This window comes from Erythranthe guttata, chromosome 13, assembly GCF_056151865.1.
Source record: "Erythranthe guttata isolate IM_541 chromosome 13, IM_541, whole genome shotgun sequence".
NCBI classification, from domain to species: Eukaryota; Viridiplantae; Streptophyta; class Magnoliopsida; order Lamiales; family Phrymaceae; genus Erythranthe; species Erythranthe guttata.
Genome location: NC_142545.1, coordinates 8,001,679 through 8,018,584, shown reverse-complemented (window position 1 = coordinate 8,018,584; position 16,906 = coordinate 8,001,679). Strand labels below are relative to the sequence as shown.

The 16,906-nt window shown below is 39.5% G+C and overlaps 1 long non-coding RNA gene across 2 annotated transcripts; it reads right to left on the bottom strand.

Moving 5' to 3' along the window:
* Positions 1 to 5,135: 5,135 nt before the first annotated feature.
* LOC148765814 (uncharacterized) lies at positions 5,136 to 15,879 on the bottom strand. 2 transcript variants are annotated; one of them, XR_016029015.1, is made up of 5 exons: positions 15,620 to 15,879; positions 14,646 to 15,385; positions 14,009 to 14,083; positions 7,086 to 12,903; positions 5,136 to 6,523 (listed from the first exon to the last, which is right to left on the bottom strand). It is a non-coding gene; the product is annotated as an uncharacterized LOC148765814 (long non-coding RNA). The 2 variants fall into 2 exon arrangements; XR_016029014.1 differs by lacking the exons at positions 14,009 to 14,083; positions 14,646 to 15,385; positions 15,620 to 15,879 and having other exon boundaries at positions 7,086 to 13,807.
* Between the last annotated feature and the right edge of the window lie 1,027 nt (positions 15,880 to 16,906).

The following is a 16,906-nucleotide window of genomic DNA, read 5'->3' as shown; positions in this document are numbered from 1 at the left end:
GTAAGGAGGTGCCCGAATCACGGACTTCAAGAGTGGCGCCAATTGCAAATATTTTACGATGGATTGCAAGACAACTCGAGAACCGTGCTTGATTCGGCAGCTGGAGGTATGTTCATGAGTTTGACCTACGACGAAGCATACGAGCTCTTGGAACGAATCGCTAGGAACAAATACATGCGGGCATCGGACCGGTCGAATAGCGGAGCAGTCAAGACGGGAGGAATTTTGGAGTTAGACGGGGTCACTGCAATCACGGCCCAATTAGAGAAGCTATCGAAGCAAGTGGCGGCTTTGGAAACTCAGCAAGTCCATGCAGTCCAAGCTCCCGATCAAGGCGTAGACGAAACGGAGTCGATAAATTATGTGCATGACGCCAACCGACAACAGAGAAACCCGTACTCCAACACGTATAATCCGGGATGGAAGGATCACCCTAATTTTGGGTGGGGAGGAAATCAGCAGGGACAAAGGCAAGCACCCCCTCAAGGCCAACCGCCTAATTATTCACGACCAGCGCCCGGATTCCAAAATCAGCCGCAAGCACCACCTCAAGGCGGAGACCTCGCAAATATTTTGGCCCAATTTATGACGACCACCCAAGCTTCCATTCGAAATTTGGAAACACAGATGGGCCAATTTGCGACCCAATTGAACGCGAGGCCAGCCGGTACACTGTCGTCCAATACGGAAGACCCTCGAAAGGGCACCAACGAGCAGTGCAAAGCCGTAAGTTTGAGGAATGGAAGACAATTAGAAGAAGTGGCGAAGAAGGCAAAAAGCAAGGATGGGGAGGAGCAACAAGAAAAAGAAGCGGAGATTCTGACAGCTTCACCAGGTGAAAAAAGGGTCGTTGCGCCTAAGCCGACCCCTCAGGTACCTTATCCTCAACGCCAGATAAAGGCGAAAAATGAGTCGTATTACAAAAGTTTTCTTGAGCAATTGAATGAATTACATATTAATATTCCTTTTACTCGAGCACTTGAATTAATGCCTCATTGGGTGAAATTTTTGAAAGACATGGTATCAAAGAAACGAAAATTCGGTGAACATGAGATGATAGCGTTAACTGAACAATGCAGTGCCATTCTTACGCGCCCAATTCCACCAAAGCTTGGAGACCCGGGTAAGTTTACGATTCCAGTCGCTATCGGAGGTAAGTTCTTTGCAAAATCTCTCATAGATTTAGGTGCGAGTATTAATCTCATGCCTTTCTCGGTTTTTCAAAGTTTGGGATTAGGAGATATAAAATTGGTATCTGTGACGTTACAGTTAGCCGATAGATCACTCATATACCCAAAGGGAATAGTAGAGGATGTGTTAGTTAAAGTAGATAAATTCATCTTTCCTGCAGATTTTGTAGTTCTTGATATGGAAGAAGATAAAGAAATTCCCTTGATTTTGGGAAGACCTTTTTTGAGAACAGGTAGAACTATAATTGATGTGTATAACGGAATTTTATCTATGTCTTTGGGGGATGAAACGATTAAATTTGATGTTTTCCGTACAATGAAACACCCTCAAGAGGTTGATGAATGCTTTGCTTTTGATATGTTAGATCAATTGAATTTTGATTTTGTTGAACCTTTAATTGCGGATCCGTTGGAAGCATCTTTGTGTGTAGGAACATCAGTTGAAGAAGAAGAAGTGACGGAACAATTATGTTGGTTGGATTCGGCAAAGCCGCTGTCAAGACCACGCTTTGAGAGTTTGGAGACGGAGATCCCGTTATCTGTCACTTTTAAGCCTTCAGTGATCGAACCTCCGAAACTTGAGCTTAAAGTTTTACCATCTCATTTAAAATATATGTATCTTGGAGCTCATGAAACCTTACCTGTTATTATTTCTTCATCTTTGACAGGTCTACAGGAAAAGAGACTTTTGGAGGTATTGCGAGAGCATAAGCTAGCACTTGGATGGACAATCGCCGACATCAAGGGCATAAGTCCAACTTTTTGCATGCACAAGATCATATTGGAGGAGAGCCATAAATCTTCGGTGGAACAACAGAGGCGATTGAACCCCATCATGAAGGAAGTTGTGAAGAAAGAAATCATCAAGTGGCTAGACGCAGGTATTATTTTTCCTATCTCCGATAGTGCGTGGGTTAGTCCGGTACAATGTGTACCCAAGAAGGGGGGAATGACTGTTATAAAAAACGAAAAAAATGAATTAATCCCTTCTAGGACAGTAACGGGTTGGCGAATTTGCATGGATTATAGAAAATTGAATAAAGCCACTCGAAAAGATCACTTCCCGTTACCCTTTATTGATCAAATGCTTGATAGGCTAGCTTGTCAAGAATTTTATTGTTTTTTGGATGGGTATTCCGGTTATAACAAAATTGCCATAGCTCCCGAGGACCAAGACAAAACCACTTTTACTTGTCCTTTTGGTACCTTTGCTTTTAGACGTATGCCTTTTGGTTTGTGCAATGCTCCTGCTACTTTTCAACGTTGTATGATGGCAATTTTTACGGACATGGTTGAATGTGGTCTTGAAATTTTTATGGATGATTTTTCTGTCTTCGGTGATACGTATGACACTTGTCTCCAAATACTGGCTAAGGTTCTTCGCAGGTGTGAAGAAACAAACTTGGTGCTCAACTGGGAAAAGTGCCACTTTATGGTGCAAGAGGGGATTGTGCTAGGACACAAGGTGTCAAAGAAGGGGTTAGAAGTCGATCGAGCAAAAATCGAGACAATCGAGAAACTACCGCCACCAATTTTCGTAAAGGGAATTCGAAGTTTCTTGGGACATGCGGGATTCTATAGGCGGTTCATCAAAGATTTCTCCAAGGTGGCCAAACCATTGTGCAATTTGTTGGAGAAGGATATCAAATTCGATTTCAATGACGAATGCCTCAAAGCCTTCGACGACTTAAAAACAAGGTTAGTAACTGCCCCTATTATTGTTGTGCCCGATTGGAATGAACCTTTTGAGCTTATGTGTGATGCCAGCGATTTTGCGGTAGGTGCCGTGTTAGGTCAAAGAAAGAATAAAATTTTTCATTCAATTTACTATGCTAGTAAAACTCTCAACGATGCACAATTGAATTATACCACCACTGAAAAAGAGTTGCTAGCAGTTGTTTTTGCGTTCGAAAAATTTAGATCATATCTTATAGGCACCAAAGTCATTGTCTTCACGGATCACTCAGCTTTAAAATATTTGATAGAAAAGAAAGAGGCAAAACCTAGACTTATTAGGTGGGTATTATTGTTGCAAGAGTTCGACTTGGAAATTCGTGACCGTAAGGGTAGCGAAAACCAAGTAGCCGATCACCTATCTAGGTTAGAAACGGAAGTCAAAGATCCAACTTGCATTAATGAAAATTTTCCGGATGAACAATTGCTTGCGATTAATAATCAAGAAGTACCATGGTATGCGGATTTTGTGAATTATTTAGTTAGCCATGTACTACCACCCGAGCTCACTTTTCATCAACGGAAAAAGTTTTTACACGATGTGAATTTCTACTTTTGGGAAGAACCCTTTCTGTTTAGACAATGCAGCGATTTAGTCATTCGAAGATGTGTACCGGAAAGCGAGCAAGGAGATATACTCTTCCACTGCCATGGCTCGGATTATGCGGGACATTATGGAGGAGAGCGCACGGCGAGAAAGGTGCTTCAATCAGGTTTCTTTTGGCCAACTTTGTTTAAAGATTGCTATAATTTTGTTTCAAGTTGTGATAGATGCCAGCGAGTTGGTAATATTTCAAGGAGGCACGAACTCCCATTAAATACAATGATCGAAGTAGAGCCCTTTGATGTATGGGGGATAGATTTTATGGGACCTTTTGTCCCATCATTCAATAACTTATACATCTTAGTGGCCGTCGATTATGTATCTAAATGGGTTGAGGCGGCCGCCTTTCCTACTAATGATTCTGCAGTGGTTTGTGCTTTCTTAAAAAGACAGATTTTCACTCGTTTTGGAACGCCACGAGCAATTATTAGTGATGGAGGCACTCACTTTTGCAATAAACAATTCGAAGCACTCTTGGCCAAGTATGGAGTAAACCACAAAGTCGCATTGGCATACCACCCTCAGACGAACGGGCAAGCCGAGGTAACGAATCGTGAAATCAAAAACATCCTCGAAAAGGTTGTGAGTCCTACCCGGAAAGATTGGTCGAGGAAATTGGATGATGCACTTTGGGCATATCGTACGGCTTACAAAACTCCACTTGGGATGACACCGTTTCGTTTGATTTATGGCAAGGCGTGTCATCTACCGGTTGAATTGGAGCATAATGCGTTTTGGGCAATTAAAAAGCTGAATTTCGATATTGAAGCGTGCAAGGAGAAACGAATGCTGCAACTCAACGAGCTCGACGAATTGAGATTGAATGCATATGAAAGCAATCGTGTGTACAAGGAAAAAACCAAGCGTTGGCACGATAACAAGATATTGCATCGAGAATTTCAAAAGGGGCAATTGGTTCTCCTCTACAACTCCCGTCTAAAGTTGTTCCCGGGAAAACTCAAGTCAAGATGGTCCGGACCGTTTACTATACTCGACGTATTTCCGCATGGCGCAGTCGAAGTATTGGACCCCGAGACCGAAAAATCGTTCAAGGTCAATGGACAACGCCTCAAGCATTATCATGGAGGGGAATTCAATCGCCAAGTGACTTCGGTCACGTTAGCTTGAACAAAGAAGCAGACAAAGTCCGGCTGAAGACTGTAAACTTAGCGCTTCTCGGGAGGCAACCCGAGCTTTCGTTTTTCGTTCTTTTATTTTATTTTCTTTTAATTTTTGTTTTTATTGTTTTATCTTGTTAGTGTTAGTTTTCTTTTATTTAAAAAAAAAAAAAAAAAAAAAAAAAAAAAAAAGTTTTAGGGGCACTAATTAGAAGTTTTTATTTTTCAGGGTCTTAATTGGAATTTCCGAAACTTGTCACACGGCCGTGCGGAAAAAGACCTGGAGTCTCGCACGGCCGTCCGAGAATCGGACCCAGCTACTGCCCAAAACCAGCTTTTCACACGGCCGTGCGGATTTTAGGCTAAAATCCCGCACGGCCGTCCGAAATTAAGAAGGGTGTAGCGCCCCGCCCCGAGTAGCAGGCACCTCGTGGCGGAACACCACTCAACATACAGTACATTCAGTGACCCCAAATATGCTCCTCAAAATTTCGATGATCAAAATGTTAAACCGCAATATCTATACCATCGTGTTTACAAAAGGAGGTTCTATTACAAGTCGACTTCGACACCACTTACTCTATTACAAAATTCTCGATCAAAGGATTCCTATACGGAACATAAATAGAGATACCTCTCGACGAGACTAATCAGAGGTATACACGAGCTTTAACTCTTAGTATGAAAATTTAGGTATAAATCTTTCTTTTACCTGCGCATTAATATCAGAAAGGAGAAACGAATAAGTCCGAATGACTTAGTGAAAAACATATGATCCATGAGTATGATGAGAATCAACAGAACAGAACATATAACGAGAGACTTTACAAGAATTTCATTAACAGAAGTGTAACATGTACAAGAGTGTAACATGTACGGTTTGAGTTCAATATTTGGTGGGGTCTCCAACCTTGTAACTCCCAACAAATAAAATCATATGACATCCTTATCCCTCCACTCCGTCCCGAGTGGCCACTCGGTCGGAAACAGGCAAGAGGCACGACCGGAACGTGCCGATCCGGCTCAGGAACGTTTAACTCCAAACGAACGTGAGTCCGAACCATCAGGAGGTACCATTCGGGAGACCAGTCATCGTCAGCCCAATACTGCCCGATCGTCTTGCCGAAATGGTCCTAGGGCCCAGCTCCCCCAAGAGCGTCCTCAAGGGTGGGGACAGTAGGTTCAAGAATCAATATTATTCCTTTTAGGAATATCAAGTCATTCATTTCAAGAATCAATTCAAGAATCAAGTCAATCATTCACAAGATAAGTCACGATCATGATAATTGAATATCAAGTCTCAGGAGAACATGTTCAGATTTCAATTCAATTCAAGCCAATGAAAGAATTGCCATGAATATGGAATTCAAGAAGAACAATAAGTTCCATGTCAGGTTCCAAGAGCGAGTATATCAAGATTTCAATGAATTCAATAAACATGAGATTCAAGTTCGAGCCAACGAAATATTTATTCTCGGAAAGCATTCAAGACAAGATTTTGAGAATAAATATAGTCCAATATCGGAAAATGTTCAGGCCAATGAATCAAGTATAAGAATTAGCCGTGAACATAGCAACCAAGAGAAATGACAAGTTCAAGATTTCAAGAACAAGATCAAGGTTCCAAGTTCGAGCCAAGAAAACAATATGCTCGCAGAACATTAAGGATCATATTTCAAGAACAAATATAATAAAGGTATCAAAGGCTTCAATATGTACAAAATATTCGGTTCAAACAAAGGAGATATTATGCGCAGGAAAGAAATTGGATAAGGAGTCATAGTTTCTCACCTGGAGTCCAACGCTAGTGTTATAGAAGTGCTATAGAAACATCTTTAAGCTTAAACCTTGAGTGAGAGCTTTACTACGCTCAACACCTATGAAAATATTAGAACTAAATAAGATTCCAAACAGTAATATAGCCTTATTACCATCCACTATATGACATAGTCAATTTCTTAAACATATACTAAGAATTGCTTCTCGTGGCACTCTATTCAAATAATCACTTCGATCGTCGTACTTATCCGAATGACCTAAACGATATATAAAGTTAAAGGTAACATCTGTATCTACAAGTTTACTGAAGACACTAATCCCAAATTAACAACATAACCCGTCAATAACAACCCCGAAAGATGAATACATAAACCTACCAGATTTTCGGATAATTTCGTCCGCTGTCACAGCCTGTTTGAAAAATCATAACAAATTGTAAAGTTATCCAAATTGTCCAAATAATACATCAAATGAAACCTGACAACTTAATCTACAAGTTTCATGAAGACGCACAGCCTAAATTCTGACCCGAACATATCGAAAACAGTCCCGCAAGAAGGTACTCAAAACTGCCCTTTTTCCGGCAGATTACTGTCATCGGATTCGGACCTCAAAAACACGTATATTAAATATTCTAATTCTATACAATTGAACACTTACTTATAGTTTACGATGTCCTCTACGAGTTTCCTGAAGGAACCGATTCCAAATTCGCATTCGAAACCTTTCGATTTCGGCCCCGAAAACAGGTGCGGCAGCAGATTTTGCTTCCCCAAAATCGCAGCGAGCAGGGTGAATTCTTCGTCAAACTCCGGCGACCAACGTCGGTGCAAGCCATCGAGAACTACCACCAATAGAGAGCCAAATTCATTAGCTTTCTAACGATGGATCCTGATCAACGAGGTTCAATCTCAAGGCCTCTAAACAATTATTTCTTTGAAGGCCTAACTGCTGAAATTCGAATTATAAGTGACAACTTGTCTTCTTCGCCGGATTCCGGCTGCTGGAAATAGAACACCATCTCAGCCCTGTATCTTTCAACCATGTTGCTATTTTAAGATTTCTAGATTTACTAATTTAAAAATCGGAAGAACAAAGGTTCTAAAGGGGTGCTCGGCCGTGAGTTTTCATGGAGAAAGGAAGATACCATGAATATTGCTATTGCTAGAACTGTTAAATGAACGAGATAAAGATTGGGTAATTAAGAAAAGAGAGAGTGAAGAGATGAAGATGGAGAGAGAGAGACGGTGAGAAGGTGAGAGAAGAAGAAGAAACGTGGCTGCAATTGATGATGCACACGTCAATCCATATCTCAATTATAAATTCTGAAAATTGGCTATAAGGCCAAATTGTTTTCTTAATTACCAAATAGATGCCATAACTTTAGATAATTACAATTCTACACTTCCCATCAAATTCGAGATATATTATAATTTCATATCGACACATATCAACTAAATAAATTCAATTATCCCCAAACTTAAACAACTTACATATTTACGGGGTGTTACACACTTCCCTCCTTAAAAGAATCTGGTCCCCAGATTCTCAACTATTATTCGAACATGGAAATACAATTTCTTAAAATTATTTTCTTGCTCATCCGTCGCTTCATCAACCTGGTGGTTTCTCCATAATACCTTCAAATCTTGTGATTGGAGAATTCATTATCATGATAGATATCACTTGAGCGTATAATCTCTAGCAAGTAATGAAAGTTGGTGCCGACAATAGGAACCGATTTCTATTCATGTGATTATTTATCTTCAAGCCATGTCGCTTCAACGAATAATATCCGAAATCGATCAAAATGGTGTTAGCTTAGTCGGTATACCTAAAACATATCATAAATTGTTTCCTTAACGATCTCTAGGTTCCAGACTTGGTACTGACTTAAGTAACGAGTCAAACTACTATCGTAATGAATTCGTAATTACTTATTCAATTCAAATCTGAGGTAGTGCTAGGAAGTACTGCTTCTGGAACTTTAATTTCCGCGGCTCCATTAGCAATATCGTACAGTTCATTCGGCTCATACTCGATGTAGCCTTACCGTTGAGCAAGATACTAAATATTTATAACGTTCTAGAAGTTGAAGGCCGAGATATAGTTCGTCAACCAATTAATGGGACTTGTGAGGTACATCAACTATTAGGAAACAATCGAGTTAGGGTTCTAGCTAGAGTGCTACAAATGGTCTGATGAGAGGAATGAAAGGGATTAATAAGGGTCTTATATCGTTCGAATCTTTGAATCTCTCCCTAGTCATCCGTGTCACATTCTTCAAGAGAACGTATTTCTTCTCCTCCATTTCGCTCGAACATTTATGGTAATTAGAATTACATATCTACTTCCACATCTCCATAACTCTTTTGACAATCTCGTGTAGGCTTTGATCTTTATTTGATAAGTCGAACTTTACCGTAGCATCCCTACGATCTCCAATCACCACCCCTTGTGTTTGCTATCGTTGGTTATTCGCCGCTCATCTAGTCTGGAATTGCAAGCTTGATTGACACTTTATTCCATGAACTACTGCGAAGCTGTCTGTATTCCAGCTTGATAGATTCCCAATTATCACGATGATCTGCGTTATACGTTCACAAGGTTCCTTCAATGTTTTCAGTCATCCACTCACACGAGAGTTAGTTTTGAGAACATTTCTCGTACCGAGCTGAGATTTTGTCCCATATTGCGGATAGTTGCTTTCATAAGAACGAGATGACTTATGATCTATATCGAGACAATGTGAGTTAGCTATAAGAGATAGATTTTGAATCTGACTCGCAACTACTTTCCCGGTCCACAAAAATTTCTCTTCTCATTGGTCTACATAAAGTGGAATTGAATGCACCACGATTACAATCAAAGAGGTCGGGCAAGCCTGATTTACTTATTGTGTCAACATGGGACAATAGAGGAGCTTGATCGTAGATGGCGTTCGCAAAGCAAAGGTTTTCAAATAGTAGATCGACCTGGCAACGGTTGATGGAAGAGAGCTTTACTTCTAGAATCAAGAGTAATCGAAAATGGCAACAGTTGATACAATCTTCCAGTGGTTTCGCAACCGCATGACTAATAAATACTTATCGTAGAGAAGTCATGACTCAGAATATCCGACAATTGAGTAGCCTTAATTCATTGAATTCACTACTATTTCAACATAGGTGAACTAGTCTAATGTCATTCTTCGACACTAAGCACGCTCTAATCACATCCGAAACATTAATACATTATGTCTATTAATGATGATGGTGAATTACTTCAACCAAACTACATGATGGGCAAAACTTATTTATAGCAAGTTGATCATCAAGGACAAATTCTTGTAGTTCTTCGTCCACATCTTACAAAGAGAAGTGCAATCCTCTATAGTGTTATTGACATAGGTGTTGTACTTTAAACACCTTCTCCACATAGCACTTAGCTCTTGATATGAACCAAATAGAATTGCAAAAGATGATAATCCAATGTCAAGATATGGCTGACTTATCGAATACTAGGGACTCGAGAGGTGGCTCATGCAAGATTAAGAGGTGACTCCCGTTGTATAGCACTTTGCCCTACATAGCACTTAGCTCCCTGTACCCTGACGATTAGAATCAAGAATTCAAAGCGCTCAAGATACCTTAAGAGTCAACAAAATCTATAGAATTTCTAAGTCGTGATAACTACATAACCTTTTTTTTTTTTTTTTTTTTTTTTTTTTTTTTTTTTTTTTTTTTTTTTTTCCGTTCAGTAAGGTAATCGTCGAAACTATTCCAGGTCGAATCCATAAGATGATATAACAATAGATGCATACAACCGTAGTCATATTACACAACATTGCCCAAACAAGGTCCATACTTTTACCCTGAATTAACAATAATCATGGTCTATGAGTGAGAGGGAACAAATAGAAGCGACACAAAGAAGTCGAATCACAAGGTTTCAAAGGGATAAGAAACCTCACAGAATAGGCTATCCAAAGCTATCCAAATCAAGAAGTATTAAATGAGATGAGGAATCTCAAAAAGAACGGAACCAGGAAATCGAGGCATTCAAACGAGATCAAATACCTCACTCGTGATCAATAGTGGGAAGGAAGTAAGATAGTCAAGCAATATTGTATTCAAAGAATCAGAAACCTGAAAAAGTAGGTAACCGAGATGCCGAAGTATTGAAATGAGATAAGGAGTTTTAAAATGAGATATGGGATCTCCATTGTGATCAATAATAACAATGGAACAACATATGTACAAGAATTGAGTTTTGAGGCCAAAAGAACAAGAACCTCAAAAATAGGTAGAAAGATTGACCCGACATTAGAATAATAACAATGGTATAGCCAAATGAAACGAGAATAGGGACCTCAAAGGTACGTGACCAAAATCACGAGATTTTCAAGGAAATTGGAACACTGAAAATGGAGTAGTATATATTGAATAAGTAAAGAAATATTCAAGGAAATAAAAAGTCTCGACAAATAGATTAGCCGAAACTAGAGTGTTCAAAGAGATAGAAAACCTCACAATTATCAAAAGCAGATGGTAGTGGGAAAAAAATAAGGAACCTCACAAGAACATGACCAAAATCATATGGTATTCAAAATAATTGAACATTAAAGATGGAGTGAACTGGATAAGAAGTCTCGGCAAATAGATAAGCCGAAACCATAGAATATTTAAAAAAAGGATAGAAGGTGGAGATGGTAGCACAATAAGGTAAGGGCTTCAAAACAAGAGATAATCCAAACCATGCGGAATTTGAAGGGGTACGAAACCTCATAAAATTTGTAACCAAGACTATGAGGTACTAAAATGAGATAAGAGAATCGATCACGATCAACAAATGAGATTAGACAATATAGGCCAACGAATCAAAATTGAATTCATTGGAATGATAAGGAGTGAATAAAAGAACTCACGAATATTTGGTTCACCGTAAATCAATACTCAAAACGAGATAATATGGTTTCGACAAGGAAGTCAAGTTATGAAGTAAAATGGAATGAGACGTCTACGAGAAAAGGTGTTACCAAGTTCAAGTGAAACTAGGAAACTCACTCGAGATAAACAACATCGAAGAATTGGAAGCCAACTGAAGTAACCAAAAGAACCAAGAATCTCATCGTGTATGATAGATATTTCTACGGGGTATTCCTCAATATCTATATCGGTAATAGACGCTAAATTATCATCTCAATGCCTCTAATACTCGATTACTGCCAATCACAATTTAGACCAAGATTCAATTCATAGCTCTACAATTCTCAAAGATCCCTTTCCATCATCGCCCGGGCATCCAACCTAAGGCTTTACCAACCCAAAGCTTTACCAACCCAAAGCTCTGATACCACCTGTAGCGCCCCGCCCCGAGTAGCAGGCACCTCGTGGCGGAACACCACTCAACATACAGTACATTCAGTGACCCCAAATATGCTCCTCAAAATTTCGATGATCAAAATGTTAAACCGCAATATCTATACCATCGTGTTTACAAAAGGAGGTTCTATTACAAGTCGACTTCGACACCACTTACTCTATTACAAAATTCTCGATCAAAGGATTCCTATACGGAACATAAATAGAGATACCTCTCGACGAGACTAATCAGAGGTATACACGAGCTTTAACTCTTAGTATGAAAATTTAGGTATAAATCTTTCTTTTACCTGCGCATTAATATCAGAAAGGAGAAACGAATAAGTCCGAATGACTTAGTGAAAAACATATGATCCATGAGTATGATGAGAATCAACAGAACAGAACATATAACGAGAGACTTTACAAGAATTTCATTAACAGAAGTGTAACATGTACAAGAGTGTAACATGTACGGTTTGAGTTCAATATTTGGTGGGGTCTCCAACCTTGTAACTCCCAACAAATAAAATCATATGACATCCTTATCCCTCCACTCCGTCCCGAGTGGCCACTCGGTCGGAAACAGGCAAGAGGCACGACCGGAACGTGCCGATCCGGCTCAGGAACGTTTAACTCCAAACGAACGTGAGTCCGAACCATCAGGAGGTACCATTCGGGAGACCAGCCATCGTCAGCCCAATACTGCCCGATCGTCTTGCCGAAATGGTCCTAGGGCCCAGCTCCCCCAAGAGCGTCCTCAAGGGTGGGGACAGTAGGTTCAAGAATCAATATTGGATCATATTCCAAGAAAAATATAACTGTAGCGCCCCGCCCCGAGTAGCAGGCACCTCGTGGCGGAACACCACTCAACATGCAGTACATTCAATGACCCCAAATATGCTCCTCAAAATTTCGATGATCAAAATATTAAACCGCAATATCTATACCATCGTGTTTACAAAAGGAGGTTCTATTACAAGTCGACTTCGACACCACTTACTCTATTACAAAATTCTCGATCAAAGGATTCCTATACAGAACATCATTAGAGATACCTCTCGACGAGACTAATCGGAGGCATACACGAGCTTTAACACTTGGTATGAAAAGTTAGGTCTAAGTCTTTCTTTTACCTGCGCATTAATATCAGAAAGGAGAAACGAATAAGTCCGAATGACTTAGTGAAAAACATATGATCCATGAGTATGATGAGAATCAACAGAACAGAACATATAACGAGAGACTTTACAAGAATTTCATTAACAGAAGTGTAACATGTACAAGAGTGTAACATGTACGGCTTGAGTTCAATATTTGGTCGGGTCTCCAACCTTGTAACTCCCAACAAATAAAATCATATCACATCCTTATCCCTCCACTCCGTCCCGAGTGGCCACTCGGTCGGAAACAAGCAAGAGGCACGACCGGAACGTGCCGATCCGGCTCAGGAACGTTTAACTCCAAACGAACGTGAGTCCGAACCATCAGGAGGTACCATTCGGGAGACCAGTCATCGTCAGCCCAATACTGCCCGATCGTCTTGCCGAAATGGTCCTAGGGCCCAGCTCCCCCAAGAGCGTCCTCAAGGGTGGGGACAGTAGGTTCAAGAATCAATATCATTCCTTTTAGGAATATCAAATCATTCATTTCAAGAATCAATTCAAGAATCAAGTCAATCATTCACAAGATAAGTCACGATCATGATAATTGAATATCAAGTCAAGTCTCAGGATAAAGTCTCAGGATAATGAACATGTTCGAGAATTCCGTTCAAGCCAAGGAGAGAATATTCGTGAATATGAAAGTCAAGAAGAACAATAGGTTCAATATCGGATTCCAAGAACGAGTATATGAAGATCTCAATGAATTCAATAAACATGAGATTCAAGTTCGAGCCAGCGAAATATTTATTCTCAGAAAGCATTCAAGACAAGATTTTTTAGAATAAATATAGTTCAATATCGATTCAAGGAAAATGTTCAGGCCAAGAAATAAAGTATAGGAATTAGCCCTGAACATAGCAACCAAGAGAATTGACAAGTTCAAGATTTCAAGAACAAGCTCAAGGTTCCAAGTTCGAGCCAAGAAAACAATATGCTCGCCGAACATTAAGGATCATATTTCAAGAACAAATATAATCATTGTATCGAAGGCTTCAATATATACAAAATATTCGGTTTAAACAAAGGAGATATTATGCGCAGGAAAGAAATTGGATAAGGAGTCATAGTTTCTCACCTGGAGTCCAACGCTAGTGCTATAGAAGCATATTTAAGCTTAAACCTCGAGTGAGAGCTTTATTACGCTCAACACCTATGAAAATATTAGAACTTAATAAGATTTCAAACAGTAATATAGCCATATTACCACCCACTATATGACATAGTCAATTTCTTAAACATATACTAAGAATTGCTTCTCGCGGCACTTTATTCAAGTAATCACTGCGATCACCGTACTTATCCGAATGACCTAAACGATATATAAAGTTAAAGATATCATCTGTATCTACAAGTTTACTGAAGACTTTAATCCCAAATTAACAACTTAACCCATCAATAACAACCACGAAAGATGAATACATAAACCTGCCAGAATTTCGGATAATTTCGTTTACCGTCACAGCCCGTTTGAAAAATCATAACAAATTGTACGGTTATCCAAATTGTCCAAATAATACATCAAATGAAACCTGGAAGTTTAATCTACAAGTTTCATGAAGGCACATAGCCCAAATTACGATCCCAACATATCGAAAACAGTCCCGCAAGAAGATACTCAAAACTGCCCTGTTTCCGGCAGATTACTGTCATCGGATTCCGACCTCTAAAACACGTATATTAAATACTCTAATTCGATACAATTGAACACTTACATATAGTTTACGATGTCCTCTACGAGTTTCCTGATAGAACTGATACCAAATTCGTATTCGAAACCTTTCGATTTCGGCCCCGAAAACAGGTGCGGCAGCAGATTTTATTTCCCCAAAATCCCAGCGGGCTGGCTGACTTCTCCGCAAACTCCGGCGACCACTGGCGGTGCAAACCATCGAGAACTACCACCAATAGAGAGCCAAATTCATTAGCTTTCTAACGATGGATCCTGATCAACGAGGTTCAATCTCAAAGGCCTCTAAACAATTATTTCTTTGAAGGCCTAACCGCTGAAATTCGAATTATAAGTTACAACTTGTCTTCTTCGCCGGATTCCGGCTGCTGGAAATAGAATACCATCTCAGCCCCGTATCTTTCAACCATGTTGCTATTTTAAGATTTCTAGATTTACTAATTTAAAAATCGGAAGAACAAAGGTTCTAAAGGGGTGCTCGGCCGTGAGTTTTCATGGAGAAAGGAAGATACCATGAATATTGCTATTGCTAGAACTGTTAAATGAACGAGATAAAGATTGGGTAATTAAGAAAAGACAGAGTGAAGAGATGAAGATGGAGAGAGAGAGTGAGACGGTGAGAAGGTGAGAGAAGAAGAAGAAACGTGGCTGCTAAAGGAGTATTGTGAATTGACGATATACACGTCAATTCCTATCTCAACTATAAATTATGAAAATTGGCTATAAGGCCAAATTGTTTTCTTAATTACCAAATAGATGCCATAACTTTAGGGTGCATTTGGATGGAGGGATTTGGGGGAGGGATTTCAAATCCATAATAACAAATCCCTCGGACTTGTTTGGATTGAGGGATTTTGAGATGGATTTCAAATCCCCACCCCTCCTTTTTAGTTGATTTTGGAGCAATAGTGATGGATTTCAAATGACTCCAAAATTGGAGTCATTTCAAATCCATTCCCCAAATCAAATCCCTCTCCAAATCCCTCCATCCAAATGGACCCTTAGATAATTGCAATTCTACACTTCCCATCAAATTCGAGATATATTATAATTTCATATCGACTCATATCAACTAAATAAATTCAATTATCCCCACACTTAAACAACTTACATATTTACGGGGTGTTACACTCTTCCCTCCTTAAAAGAATCTGGTCCCCAGATTCTCAACTATTATTCGAACATGGAAATACAATTTCCTAAAATTATCTTCTTGCTCATCCGCTGCTTCTTCAACTTGGTGGTTTCTCCATAATACCTTCAAATCTTGTAATTGAGGAATTCTGTATCCTGAGGAATACACTTATGCGGGTAGCCTCTAGGAGGTTGGTTCCGAAATAGGGATGAATCCCTATTTATATGATGAGTTATTCCCAAGCTACGGTTGCTTGAAGGAAGAATATCTGAGATTGATCGAAATAATATTAACTTAATCCTTCAAACCTCTACGAATTATTTCCATGACAATCTGTATCTTCCCAAACTTAGAACTGACTTGGATAACGAGTCAAACTATTATCGTAACGAATTCATAAACACTACTTTAAATACAATATGAGGTTGTAATAGGAAGTACTGCTCGAGGAACCTTAATATCCGACACTTCATTAGAAATATATCCAATTCATCGGTCTCATACTCGATGTAGCCTTACCGTTGAGCAAGATGCTGAATATTTATAATGTTCTAGAAGTTGAAGGCCGAGATACGGTTCGTCAACCAATTAATGGGACTTGTGAGGTACATCAACTATGAGGAAACAATCGAGTTAGGGTTGTAGCTAGGGTGCTACAAATAGTCCGATGAGAGGAATGAAAGGGATTAATAAGGGTCGTATATCGTTCGAATCTTTGAATCTCTCCCTAGTCATCCGTGTCACATTCTTCAAGAGAACGTGTTTCTTCTCTTCCGTTTCGCTCGAGCCTTTGTGGTAATTAGAATTACATATCTAGTTCCACATCTGCATAGCTCTTTTGACGATCTCGTGTAGACTTTGATCTTTATTTAATAAGTCGAACTTTACCGAAGCATCCCTATGATCTCCAATCACCACCCCTTGTGTTTGCTATCATTAGTTATCCGCCGCTCGTCTAGTCTGGAATTGCAAGCTTGATTGACACTTTATTCCATGAACTACTGCGAAAGTGTTTGTATTCCAGCTAGATATATTCCCAATCATCACGATAATATGCGTTATACATTCTCAATGTAACTTCAATGTTTCCAGTCATCCACTCAAACGAGAAGTTAGTTTTGCGAACGTTTCTCGTACCGAACGGTAATTTT